Here is a 15525-nt window from a genome sequence, read left to right on the forward strand (position 1 = left end):
TCTCTAATCTTTTTTATTTATCTTCTCCTGATGGATTTTGACTTTCTTTGCTGTTCTTTTTCGAGCTCCATTAGGTTGCACTGTGTATTTCAGACTCTTCTTGTTTCTTGAGGAAAGCCTGTACTGCTTTATACTTTCCTCTTAGGACTGCTTTTGCTGCAGCCCAAAGCTTTTGGATTGTTGTGTTTTCCTTTTCGTTTGCTTCCAAGTATTTTTAATATTCTTCTTTAATTTCCTGGTTGACCTATTCATTTTTAGTAGGATGTTCTTTGACCTCTATGTATTTGTTGTCCTTCCAAATGTTCCCTTGTGGCTGACTTCAAGTTTTTAAGCATCGTGGTCTGAAAAGATATGTGATATTTGTACTGGTTGAGACCTGATTTGTGACCCAGTATGTGATCTATTCAGGAAAATTATTGCTGTGCACTTGAGAAGAATGTGTTCTTTGTTGCTTTAGGATGAAATGCTCTGAAAATATCTGTTGAGTCCATTGGGTCCAGGGTGTCATTCAAAGTCCTCATTTCCTTTGTGATCTGGTTAGATGATCTGCCCCTTCCTGTGAGTGGGGTGTTAAGGTCCCCTACTATAATTGTTATTATCAAAGTGTATCTATAATTTTGTTATTAATCAATTTGTAGATTTGGCTTCTCTCAAGTTAGGGGCATCAATATTTAAAATTGTTAGATCTTCTGTTGCATAGACCACTTTCTTATGATATAGTGTCTTTCTTTACCTCTTACTACACGCTTTAGTTTACAATCTGGTATGTCCGATAAAAGGATGGCTATTCCAGCTTTCTGTTGGTGTCCACTACGATGATAAATTGTTCTCCACCCATCACACCTTATGTGTTTTGATTGGAACATTTTGTCCATTTATGTTTAGAGTAATTATTGAAAGATATGAAGTTAGTGCCATTGTATTACTGGTAAAATCACTGTTTCTGTAGATCTCTCTGTTCCATTTTCACCTCTCTCTCCACTCAGGGGATCCTCTTTAATATTTGCTGCAGGGCTGGTTTAGTGTTCACAAATGATTTTTTTCTTTTTCCTCAAAGCTCTATCTCTCCTTCTATTCTGAATGGCAGCCTTACTGGATACACTATTCATGGCTGCATATTTTTTCTAATTTAGCACTTTGAATATAACATGCCAGTCCTTTCTGACCTGCTAGGTCTCTATGGATAGGTCTTTTGCCAGCATCATGTGTTCACTCTTGGAGGTGACGGACCTCTTGTCCTGAGATGCTTTCAGGATTTTCTCTTTATCTTTGAAATTTGTGAGTCTCAGTATGGTATGTCTAGGCTTTCACCTACTTTTATTGATTTTGGGGCAGGTTCTCTGTGCCTCCTGGACTTGAATGCCCATCTCCTTCTCCACATTAAGGAAGTTCTCAGCTAGCTTCTACCCCTTCCTACAGGTCCTCATCAGAAGTGACCCATATAATGCAGATATAATTTCACTTTATGGAATCAAAGAGTTCTTGAAGTCTCCCACCATGATCTAACAGTTTTCTTTCTCTCTGTTTTTTTCAGCTTTCTTACTTTCCATTGCTTTATTTTCCATATCACTGATTTGTTCTTCTGCCTCATTCATTAACTTTGTATAGCCTCCATCTACGACTGCATCTCAGTTATAGCATTTTTAATGGTGGCTTGAGTAGATTTTAGTTCTTTTATGTCTACAGTAAGAGATTCTCTAGTGCCTTCTATGCTATTTTCAAGCCAAGCTAGTATCGTTATAAACATTGCATTCAATTCTAGTTCAGACATCTTATTTATATCCACATTGACTAAATCCCTGGCAAGTAATACTACCTCCTGTTCTTTCTTTTGGGATGAATTTCTACATCTCCTCATTTTGTCCAGAAAAGAATACAAGAAAGAAAGACAAAAAACAGCAATAACAACAGTATGAAAAACAACAACAACAACATCAACAACCACAGAAAAAGCAAACAACAAAACAAAAAACTAGATACTGGGTGTGTTTTGGTGTTCATGTTAAAAGAAACTAGATGTCAAAATAAGAAGAAAGAAATATTTTATATATTCATATAATGTATTATGATAAAATATTATATATTATTATAAAATATTTACATTATATTTATATATTATTATATTTGTATTATTTAATATATAATACTATATTTTATTATATTATGTGAAATATATTTATAATAAATATATTATATTTTTTATATTCATATATATTAATAAAAAATAATTGAAAATAAGAAAATAAGTGGAAAAATAATAAATAAGTAAAGAATAAAAATACAAATAATGCTACATACTGTTCTCCACAACAGCTGAAAATTTGTAGACCTCTATGATCAGGAAACTTGGTATGATCACAAGTTTTTTGTGCTGGACATTTGAGGGGGGTGACCCTGAACTGATTTTCAGGTGAGCCTGACCTAGGGGAAAGTTCCTCAAGGGCACAGGGAGGCAGGGTTTGGTGTAAGCTTTCCAGGCTTCAGTAGGTGTCACTGTTTTACTCCCTGAAAGATTTCAGAGCTGATGTGTGGGAAGAATATGGCAGTGCAACCCTCTCTAGCCCTGGAAATGAAAATTCATGCCCCCACGCTTCATTGAGCCCTAACTGAAAAGTACTCAATCAGTATTCCCCCTTAAGCAGATTCCCTTCCCTCCACCATATCCTCAGCTGTATCACACTGGATTCAATGCCCCACTTCCTACCTTCCAAACAATGGTTGAGTTTCTCCTTTGAGACTTGTAGCATTTGTTTTCTCAGAGCTCTGACTGATTTCTCAGGTGTTCAAAATGATTTGATAACCTCCTAGTTGGATTCAAGTGATGAGACAAACTCAGGGACCCCTATTCTTCCACCATCTTAACTCTGCACATACATTTGAACCACTGGATTTCTGATTTCTATTAGAGGGAAAGATGTTAGGCCTAGCAACAAAGAACTCAATATCCTCAAGGCAGAGATCCATTATAGAGACCCTGCAGACTTGCACAGGTGCCCCACAAGCCCAAGGGGCTCCGCCTTCTTGAACTCAGTCCATGCCACCTGAGGTGCCTGACCCGGGAAGCCTTCCAGGAGCAACCCTCAACCACACCTTAGGGTTTGCTCAGCATCCCTAACACAACCAGGCACTACTCTCTGCTTGTGGGTGGAGTACAAGGTTCAGGAAAGGACAGGCCTAGATTTTCACCTCAAACTGGCTTCTAACTTAATTTTCCTATTGGTTTCAAATCTAATTTGTTTCTAGATGTAATCTGGCTAGATGTAAATGCAGCCACATGAAACCTCTGAGTATTTTAATTATACTTAAACCAACCTTTGAAAACAAAAGGGAAGCAGTGCCACTGACTTGTGGTGTAATAGGCTCCCTTTGTGACAGGTGTTTCCCTGCATTGACATGTCAGCCATAGGCTTTCTTTCCTGTGCATTTGCTCAAATAGTGTTAATTTACAGTGTTATATTACTTTCAGGGGTACACTACAGTGATTCCACAATTCTGTACCTTACTCGGTGCTCCTCATGATAAGTGTGCTCTTCATCCCTTTGTCTCTTTCTCCCATCCCCCACCCACCTGCCCCCTGGGAACCACCTGTTTGTTCTCTAGTTAAGTCTATTTCTTGGTTTCTCTCTCTTTTTTCCTTTGTTTGCTTGTTTTTTCTTAATATACCGTATATGAGTGAAATCATAGGATATTTGTCTTTCTCCTACTTATTTGGATTAGGATTATACCCTCTAGCTCCATCCATGACATTGCAAATGGCAAGATTTCATTCTTTTTGTTGGCTGAGTAATATGCCATATCCCACCACTTTCATATTCATTCAACACTCAATGGATACAATAGGTGCTTCCATGATTTGGCTATTGTGGTTGATGCTGCTGGAAACATAGGGGTGCATGTAACCATTTGTTTCTATATTTTGGGGTAAATACCCAGTAGTACGATTACGGGGTTCTATGGTAGTTCTATTATTAACGTTTTGATGATCCTCCATATCATTTTCCAGAGTGGCTACACTTGTTTACAATCCCAGCAGGATTGTAATAGGATTCCCCTTCTCTGTATCCGTGCCAACATCTGTTGTTTCCTGGGTTTATTTTTGCCTTTCCGAGAATTGTGAGATGGTAACTCATTGTGGTTTTGATATGCATTGTCCTGATGATGATGATGGAGAGCATCCTTTCATGTGTCTGTTGGACACCTGGATGGCTTCTTTGGAAAATGTTTGTTCATGTCTTTTGCCCAACTTTTGATGGAATTGATTATTTGGTTTATGGGTGTTGAGTTGTATAAGCTCCTTAAATATTCCAGATATTAACAAAATAATTTAAAGATGGAGAGTGAATTAAGTAATTCTCAAAATGATTTGGAGCTATTTCTTTTTTCTTTTTTCTTTTTTTGTTGACTGACAGTGGTCACATAAAAAACATGGAAATAACACAACCCTAAAGACATTGGTCATCCCACAAAGGGTTGATTAAAACCTGGCATTTCTTCTCTCTGTAACACCAAGTGCCTGGAGGGAGTGCTATATAATCCTGCTGACAATGACTAGAACTGCCTGAGGGTAAGTCAGCACTGACCTGTGTGACCCTCCACTGTTGGCATCTGCATTTCATCCATGGAGCAGAACAATAACTCCCCTCAGTTATGGGTTTGACTAAGATATTCTCACTCCAACTAACCGTTAGAAGTATGCCCATTCCGTTGTCAGCATAGGCACTCATATTATCATGCCTCTCTTGTCGCACCTTACGGCCCACTTAGCAGCACACACTGTACCCTCCAAGACACATTCTGGGCATTATCCTAGACTAAAAGAACAGAGCACACAGTGTCAAAGCCTTTATGCAACAGGTATTTGAAACTGCTGTGACAGGAAAAGATACATGAATAACCCAGCGATATTTTTTTTTAATATTTAATTTATTTATTTGACAGAGATAGAGACAGCCAGCGAGAGAGGGAACACAAGCAGGGGGAGTGGGAGAGGAAGAAGCAGGCTCATAGCAGAAGAGCCTGATGTGGGGCTCGATCCCAGATCGCCAGGATTACGCGCTGAGCCGAAGGCAGACGCTTAACCGCTGTGCCACCCAGGCGCACCCCCAGCGATATTTCTAAAGTGATACAGGTCTGCCTCCAATTTGAATCTGTGTCCCTGATTGAGAAGATCTTGTGGGCAGAGCCAGCATGCCAGCATCTGGATCCTCATCCTATCCCTTATATCCCACAGCTTAGCACATACTCAGCCAAAGTAGATGCCATTAAATAAACACTTATGCTTTGAGTGAGCATACTCTTTCTTTGCTGACTTCATAATTCCCAGCTATGCAAACATACCAAGGATTGATTATCAGTCTAGAATAAATTTTGCCAGAGAGCCCAGTCTCCTTCTGCTTCCTTCATCAGACTCACTGTCACTCCAGCAGTGGATTTTAGGTCTCCTTTTTCACAGTAAGAACCCAGGACTTTACAGCTGCAAATCCTCCTTCACAATAGAGTGATCTTCCTGCCTGGGTTTTCATCACCCCATGCCTCTGCTCACCAGCTGCCTGCTCCCACAGGGACTCAGCCCTGCCAGTATCTGCTGAAGTCGCTCTTAACCACTTGTCAAGGACCATGCCAGGCACCAGAGGGTTATTGTCACTGAAGGTAAAAAGCTATGATCACAGGGCAAAACCATTTTGAATGAAAAGAGAACCAATACCTTCTTCTGCACTTAACAGACATGAGTGACTTTGAGACAGAAGCTAAGTGGTGAAAATGGATAAACTGGTTTTATGAGGACAGTAGTTAATCATGACTATGGTTAATCATATTTTACTGTACATATATGGATATTGCTACAACAAAACATCTTAAAAGTTCTTTTCACAAGAATACATGTAACTGGGGAGAGATGTTAACCAGAATTGTGGTGATTATTTCACAAAATATACATATATCACCCTTTTGTACACCAAAAAGTAATAGAATGTTACAGGTCAATTATATCTCCGTTTTTAAAAATAAATGAACAGACAGGAATTGGCAAAATGTAAAGTCTTTGACACCAAAAATAATTGCTTTTACACATGCACTTGTAGGTGAACCAGAAAGAGTGGAAGTCAAAGGAAAGAACTTTGATTGTGAAAATGAGGGAAGACTTCACAGAGGAAGAATTCTACTGAATTAAGAACAAAAGTTCTCCAGTTTGAGAGGTTAGGTCCTGGTGGGAAAGCATGTACAGCTGCGTGTCTCAATGTGGACACTGCAAATAATCTTCCTTCACTTTAAATGAATCATAATCATTCCCCAAGAGGCATGAAAGCCTCTTCTCCCTCCTAACCTCCTCAATCTCTTCTTCTTTCTCCCAATCAATCTCTGCAATATCCAGTCCTCAAGACTCAGCCCAAGACCCAACTGTCTGTGTGTCCTCTTCTGGTCACTCCACACACCCCGACCACTGTCTTCTTCACACGGCTGGCCTTTTAATGTAGATTGCTGTAGTCTCCAATCCCATTTATTAGTTCCTTGACATATCATTTTGTTCAGTTTCCTTTGTGGGTTTTATCTCCCTAATGCACTGAAACCTCATGTATTTAGTGGTTTGTCTAGGAAGGTATGAACATACACATGAGATCATTTATTATACAAATGACAAATTTTAACAAAAGTGAAGATGAATTACAAGTGTAATCTAAACTACAAATCACACAGGTATTGAATGAAATACTTAGGTGGTAGGGCTCAACTCAGATTCTTCCCATGAACTTGAAAATACACTTATTTCTCCTGAAAATGGAAATTAAGTCAGTTCCTCAACTTTCTTTCATTGTGTCTTCACCAGATCATCTTCCCACCACCACCCTTTCTTAGAGAACAGATTGAGAGGTCACTGCCAAAGGAGAGCAATATTGTCCAGCAACGTGCTAACAACTCCACAGTCGACGGAGGCTTGCATTACAAGCTCCCCAATGTACCTCAAATCTGAGAGAAAACTCAATGGTAGGGTATTTTTACATGTTTTCATTTAAAATCTGTTTAATTAACATATGCTGTAATATTAATTTGAGGGGTAGAATTTAGTGATTCATCAGTTTTTTATTACACCTAGTCCCTATTACATCACATGCCCTCCTCAATGCCCATCACCCAATTACCCCATCCCCCTCACCCACCTCCCATCTAGCAATCTTCAGTTTGTTTCCCACAGTTAAAAGTCTCTTATGGTTTGCCTCCCTCCCTGTATCCCTCTTCTTTTCTTTTCCTTCCTTTCCCCATGTTCATCTGTTTTATTTCTTCAATTCCACGTGTGAGTGAAATCATATGGTATTTGTTTTTCTCTGAGACTTATTTCACTTAACATAATACCATCTAGTTCCATCCAAGAGGTTGCAAATGCCAAGATGCCATTCTTTTTGATGGCTGAGTAATATTCCATTGTACATATGCAAATGGCCAACTGACAGATGAAAAAATGCTCAACAACACTCAGTATCAGGGAAATAAAATTGAAAACCATAATGAGATACCACCTCGCACCAGTCAGAATGGTTAAGATTTACATCTCAGGAAACAACAGATGTTGGTAAGGATGTGGAGAAACGGGAACCCTCTTACACTATTGAGAAGAATGCAAGGTGGTACAACCACTCAGGAAAATTGTACGGAGGTTCCTTAAGAAGTTAAAAAGAGAGCTACACTAGGACTCAACAATTACACTACTATGTGTTTACCCCAAAGGTACAAATTCAGTGATCCAAAGGGACACCTGCACCCCAATATTTATAGAGGCAATGTCCACAATGGCCAAGCTGTTGAAGGAGCTGAGGTGTCCTTCAACAGATGAATGGATAAATAATTGCTATATTAGCAATTAGAAGGGATGAATACCATTTGCACCAACATGGATGGAACTGGAGGGTATTATGTTGAGCGAAAGAGGTCCATCAGAGAAAGACTATCATATGGTTTCATTCATATGTGGAATATAAAGAACAGTGCGGTAAACCTTAAGAGAAGGGAGGGAAAACTGAATGGGAAGTTAAAAGCGAGGGAAGAAAACCATGAGAGACAGTTAACAGTAGGATACAAACTGAGGGTTGCTAGAAGTGAGGTGGTTGTGGAGATGGGGTAACTGGGTGATGGGCTTTAAAGAGAGCACATGATGTGATGAGCACTGGGTGTTATTCACAATTGATAAATTACTGAACCTTACATCTGAAAATAATGGCATAGTATATGTTGGCTAATTAAATATAAGTAATAAGAGAAAGGAAAGTAGGGGAGATTGGAACATTTATCATGCAGGTTGATGTCAAAGAAAGCATGAGTAGCAATACATATATCTGAAAAAATATACTATAAAAAAGCTTCTGCACAGCTAAGGAAACAGACAATAAAACTAAGAGGCAGCCCACGGAATGGGAGAATATATTTGCAAATGACACTACAGATAAAAGACTGGTATCCAAGATCTACAAAGAACTTCTCAAACTCAATACATGAGAAAAAAATAAACAAATCAAAAAATGGGCAGAAGATATGAACAGACACTTTTCCAATGAAGACATACAAATGGCTAACAAACACATGAAAAAATGTTCAACATCATTAGCCATCAGGGAAATTCAAATCAAAACCACACTGAGATACCACCTTACACCAGTTAGAATGGCAAAAATAGACAAGGCAAGAAACAACAATTGTTGGAGAGGATGTGGAGAAAGGGGATCCCTCCTACATTGCTGGTGGGAATGCAGTTTGGTGCAGCCACTCTGGACAACAGTGTGGAGGTCCCTTAAAAAGTTAAAAATTGAGCTACCCTATGACCCAGCCATTGCACTACTGGATATTTACCCCAAAGATACAGACGTAGTGAAGTGAAGGGCCATATGCACCCCAATGTTCATAGCAGCATTGTCCACAATAGCTAAATCGTGGAAGGAGCCGAGATGCCCTTCAACAGATGACTGGATTAAGAAGCTGTGGTCCATATATACAATGGAATGTTACTCAGCTATCAGAAAGAACGAATTCTCAACATTTGCTGCAACATGGACAGCACTGGAGGAGACAATGCTAAGTGAAAGAAGTCAAGCAGAGAAAGACAATTATCATATGATTTCTCTCATCTATGGAACATAAGAACTAGGAAGATCAGTAGGGGAAGAAAGGGATAAAGAAAGGGGGGGTAATCAGAAGGGGGGATGAAACATGAGAGACTATGGACTCTGAGAAACAAACTGAGGGCTTCAGAGGGGAGGGGGGGTGGGGGAATGGGATAGGCCAGTGATGGGTAGTAAGGAGGGCATGTATTGCATGGTGCACTGGGTGTTATACGCAACTAATGAATCATCGAACTTTACATCGGAACCCGGGGATGTACTGTATGATGACTAACATAATATAATAAAAAATTTTTTTAAAAAATATACTTTAAAAATGAAAACCTAGAGAAATAGAATTTTTTAAAAGATTTTATTTATTCATTGACAGAGAGAAAGACAGCCAGTGAGAGAGGGAACACAAGCAGGAGTTGGAAGAGGAAGAAGCAGACTCCCAGCAGAGCAGGGAGCCTAATGCGGGGCTTGATCCCAGGACCCTGGTATCACGCCCTGAGCCAAAGGCAGCTGGATAACGACTGAGCCACCCAAACACCCCAGAAATAGAGTTTAATACAGAATATAATGAGATACAAAACGACTGAATCTAGTATCACACTGTACGTTAACTAACTGGAATTTAAATACAAACTTAAAAAAAAAGACATTATATAATAACAAAGCAGGCAATCCATAAGGAGGATAGGGCAAATATAAGTATCTATACACCCAACATGGGAGCAGCCAAATATGTGAGAGTGCTAGTAACCAACATAAGAAAACTAACTGACCTTACACTTGAGGGAGCTAGAAAAAGAACAACCTAAAAACAAAACCAGTGGAAGGAAATAATAAAGACTAGACCAAGAAGAAATGATATAGAAAATAAAAAGGAAAAAACAAAACAAAACAAAAAAACTGTAGATGACTTCAATGAAACCAGGAGCTGGTTCTTTGAAAAGATTGGCAAAAGTAGTAAAACTTTAGCCAGATTCACCAACGACGACAACAAGAAAAGCAACAACAATAACGACAACAGCAAAGAGAGAGAAAGACAGAGGGAGAGAGAAAACTCAAAGAGAAACAACCATTGCAAATGATAATGGAGAAGTAAAATACATCACCACAGAAATAAAAACAATTGTAAGAGAATATCATGTAATTATATGCCAAATATTGGGCAACATAGAAAAAATGGATAAATTTGTAGGAACGTATCAAAACCAACAAAATTTAAGCAGGAAGAAATTTTAAAAATGAGCAGACCAATTAATAGTAATTAATTGAGTCAGTAATCAAAACAAAAGCAAATTCCAAACAAAACAAACAACAATAACAACAAACAACACAACAAGCAAACCAGAAAACCTCACAAGACTCTGAACAAACAAAAGTCCCGGACCAGATGGCTTCATGGGCAAATTCCACCAAATGTTTAATAAAGAATTAATGCACATTCTTTCCAAACTACTCCAAAGCAAAGAGGAGAAAGGCAAACTACCAAATTGATTCTGTGGGTCCAACAGTACCTCAGTATCAAAACTGGAGAGACAACACAAAAAAGAGAACCACAGGGCAATAACTATAACGAACATAAATGCAAAAATCTTCAACAAAATACTAGCAATGTGATTTAAAAAGATTAAAAAATCTTCACCATGATCGTGTGGGACTTATTCCCAGGAAGCTAGGGTGGTGGAATTTTTGCAAATCATTCTACATGATACATCACTTCAAGAAGATAAAGGATAAAAACAATGTAATCATTTCAATAGATGAAGAAAAGCCATTTGCCAAGATTACTCCATTTATAATAAAAAAACCTCATTAAAGTAGGTTTGTAGGAAACATATCACAACATAGTAAAGGACTTACATGAAAAAGGCACAGTAAACAAAATACACACAAAACAACAACAACAACAACATGAGAACATTCCCCAGGGTCAGGAACAAGAAAAAGATGTGCGATTTCACCACCTCTATTTAACATAGTACTGGAAATCCTAGCCGTGGAAATTAGAGCCCCCCAAAACAAAACAAAACAAATTCATAAGGAAGAATTAAAATTTTCACTATTTTCAGATGACATAATACTATATACATAGAAAACCCTAAAGACTGCACCAAAAAGCTTGTTAGGACTGATGCATGAATTAAGTAAAATCACAGGATACAAAGACAATGTAAATAAATCTGTTGCAGTCTTATACACTAATAATGAACGATGAGAAAGTGAAATTAAGAAAACAATCTTATTTTTAAGTAGATTATATGTGTTTGGGGGGTTGAATTGGTAAATTCTTTATATATTTTGGGTACTAACCCATTATCAAATATATCAGTTGCAAATATCTATTCCCATTATGAAGGCTGCCTTTTAGTTTTGTTGGTTGTTTCCATTGCTGTGCAGAAGCTTTTCAATTTGATGAAGTAACAATAGTGCATTTTTTACAGTTATACCAAAGCAACAAAATATCTAGAAATAAACATAACAGAAGAAGTGAAAGACATGTAATCTGAAAACTATAAAACACTGATGAAAGAAATGGAAGAAAACACAAAGAAATGGAAAGATATTCCATGTTCATTGGTTGGCAAAACACAGTTTTAAATTTTTACACTACCCAAAGCAACCTACAGATTTAATGCAATCCCTGTCAAAATACCAACAGTCTCTTTTCACAGAACTAGAACAAACACTCTTCAAATTTGTATGGAACACAGCAACAACAACAACAACAAACCTGAATAGCCAAAGCAATCTTAAAAAGAAAAGAAAAGCTGGAAGCATCACAATTTCAGATTTCAACTTATATTACAAAGTTGTATCGATCAAAACTGTATGGTACTGGTACCAAAAAAAAAAAGACATATAGATCATTGGAACAGAAGACAAAACCCACAAATAAACCCACAGCTATATGGTCATAATAGATAAGGGAGGAAAGAACACACAATGAGAAAAAGCCAGTCTCTTCAACAAATGGTTTTTGGAAAACTAGACAGCTATATGCAAAGGAATGAAACTGGACCACTTCCGTATGCCATACACAAAAATAAGTTAAATGGATAAAAACTTATATGTGTTTCCTGAAATCACACAAGAAAAAAAAAAAAGAAGAGCACCCTGGAAGTAATGTTTCTGACCTTGACTATAGCAACATTTTTCTAGGTAAGTCTCTTGAGGCAAGGGAAACAAAAGTAAACATAAACTACTGGGATCACATAAAAGTAAAAAGTTTCTGCAAAGAAAAGGAAACAATCAACAAAAGTAAAAGTCAAACTACTGATTGGGAGAAGGCATTTGCAAATGACATATCTGATAAAAGGTTAGTGCAAAATATATAAAGAACCAATGCAACTCAACACCAAACAAACAAAATAAGCGGAAGACATGAACAGACCTTTTTCCAAAGAAGATATCCAGAAGGTCAAGAGACACATGAAAAGATGTTCAACGTCACTCATTATCACGGAAATGCAAATCAAAACTACAATGACATATCACCTCACACCTATTAAAATGTATACCTCCCCCCACACACGAAACAGAAGAAACAATAAGTGTTAGGATTTGGAGAGAAAGAACCCTCAAGCTCTGTTGGTGGGAATGCAAACTGGTGCATTGGTAAAAATGTACACATCAAACAAGTATAATGAACTTCAGCAAATCACTTTCTTTAATGGAAAATAATTTTAAAATTTGGAGACTTTTCTATGGATCCTATGGGAAAACAATGATAAATTTATGTGTAAGAGATGCAAAGTTTTCTTTTATCACACTCATTCATTTACTTTTACAAGTTGTTATTACTATAGTAAAAATCTGAAGTTGTTAAAGAATATTTCGGTACATGATTAAATAAGATCACATGTGACTGAGAAACAATACCACCTATTGAATCCAGTGACAATAAAACAATATCATGATTTAAAAAGAACATAACATGATTGAAAATATCTAAGGAATTATATTCCTTTCAAATAATTAAATATTAAAATAAGTCAATATAAATACAAAAAAGTTACTTTGATAAAACATCAATCACAAGGCAGATTTATATACAAAGTAAGGGAAAAAATCTAGTTTTTTTTTAATGTGACAATTGTAGGCTCCAGAGAATAAGCCAAAGAAGGTTGATCCCAAATTTGGCTACGTCTCCTATAATTGTAACATATTTCATAGCTTTTCTAAACAAATTTTACAAAATTTCACTCTGACACAAATGGAGGTAAAAACAGGTAGACCTGCAGACACTCATGTTTTATAATTCCAGACCTCTGTCTAGTTTCTCTCTGCACATACTATTTACCCAGTTGACACTACTTATCTTTAGGAACTGTGCTGGGATGCATCTCCTTCCAGGATTCTGTGTCTGTTTTAGGTGTCTCTCCTGAGTATTGCTTACAGATGTAGGCACACCTCTAGAATGTCCCTTAGCCTACTATATTATGTTTGTTCACTTTTTGTTCTGATTCAGCATTAGACAGTCTGATCCTTTGGGAAAGTATTGTGTAAATTTTATCATGGTAGCTCACATAGTCTTTATGGTACCTTACCTGTTGAAGCGCCTCATTTTTGTTTTAATTTTCAGGGAATAAAATTGATTTTTTTAAAGATTTTTATTATTATTTATTTATTTGACAGAGATAGAGACAGCCAGCGAGAGAAGGAACACAAGCAGGGGGAGTGGGAGAGGAAGAAGCAGGCTCATAGCAGAGAAGCCTGATGTGGGGCTCGATCCCATAACGCTGGGATCACGCCCTGAGCCGAAGGCAGACAGACGCTTAACCGCTGTGCCACCCAGGCGCCCCTCAGGGAATAAAATTGAGAAAATGAATTATTCAATGGCCAAAATTATAAACACCATGAAAAACAGGAGCATATCTTTTTCAGAAAGTTATACCACAAATGGAGAGATTATTTGTCATAGAAGATAACTGAATGAGAAATACCACACTTACGTGTTACCTGGGTATAATGCTATTATCCAACCTTTGAATCAGTCAATCAGCACTTGAGCATTTATTTCCTTAGTTGTATGTGAATAAATTACCTTTCTTGTCACAAGTCTTGCAGTTAAGAATGAGGTAACTGATGAGAACGTCTACTGTGATCAGTAAGGCACTAGAGCACTGACCTTAGATGGAGTGTGACTCTTGGCCACAGGTTTTGCGCAGCAATCTCATAAGAGCCCGTTTCATGTCCTTGTTCCTCAGGCTGTAGATTACAGGGTTGAGTATTAGAGGTACCACAGTGTAGACCATGGTGCACTGGGTGTTATATGCAACTAATGAATCATCGAATGTTACATCAGAAACCAGGGATGTACTGTATGGTGACTAACATAATATAATAAAAAATCATTAAAATTAAAAAAAGAAAAAGCTAATTGACCATTTTTTAAGCCAAATTTATTTGGAAAATGTGATTATAATATTTTTCCATAGTTATATTTCAACTGTTTTCCAAGAGATTTTGTAATCTAAATAAAACTTTTATAATGATAAAAAAAAAGAAAGTGTCACATCTCAGAAAAATTTTAGTCCTTCAGCAGAAGACTAGAAAAACAGTTATGTTATAATGACAGAGACTTACCAAAGGAATATAGTTTTGTATTAATCAGGCACAGAAACTGGTAAGTTAAAGTCTTCTTTAGTTTTGGGGGGCATTCACCCTCTGAGGAGTACTTGTTAGAAATATCTAATAAGTAATCCTTTGTCCAGGCAGTTGAAGAAATGGAATTATTTTAAGGTATGAATCTCAAGTTTGTATTGGTAGAGTATTTAATATTGTTTTAAAACAATAAATAAACAAATACTGCAGATACTAAAATAATTTAGGGCAGACACCAAAAACAATGAAATTCAACAGCCAATTTACCCATGCTTCTTCTCTTTTGGTTCCTTTCTGTATTTCTCTAGACCGATAATTGGAATAAGCTGATTAATGTCTTCAAAATTATTTTATTGCTCTCCTATGCATTCTTCAATTTCACCACATACAGCTTCTGCACATACAAGTCAGAGGTCAACTGCCTTTGCTTTCTTGTGCTTCCTAAAGTGTTCTCTCCACTGGTCCTTGTCCCATGATCTCCTTCTCTTCATTTAGGCTTTAGGTTCTAGGAAACCGTGAAAGAAAGCTCTTCCCAACCTGCAATCTTAAGCAGCCACCTGGATAATTTCTAAAATAATACTCTTTAAAAAATTTTTAATGAGGGGCGCCTGGGTAGCACAGTCATTAAGTGTCTGCCTTCGGCTCACGGTGTGATCCCGGCGTTCCGGGATCGAGCCCCACATCGGGCTCCTCCGCTGGGAGCCTGCTTCTTCCTCTCCCACTCCCCCTGCTGTGTTCCCTCTCTCACTGGCTGTCTCTCTGTCACATAAATAAAAAATCTTAAAAAAATTTTTTTAATGACACTCAACAGCATATGACTCTT

The sequence above is a fragment of the Ursus maritimus genome, unplaced genomic scaffold (genome assembly GCF_017311325.1).
Source record: "Ursus maritimus isolate PB19 unplaced genomic scaffold, ASM1731132v1 scaffold_5, whole genome shotgun sequence".
Lineage (NCBI taxonomy): Eukaryota > Metazoa > Chordata > Mammalia > Carnivora > Ursidae > Ursus > Ursus maritimus.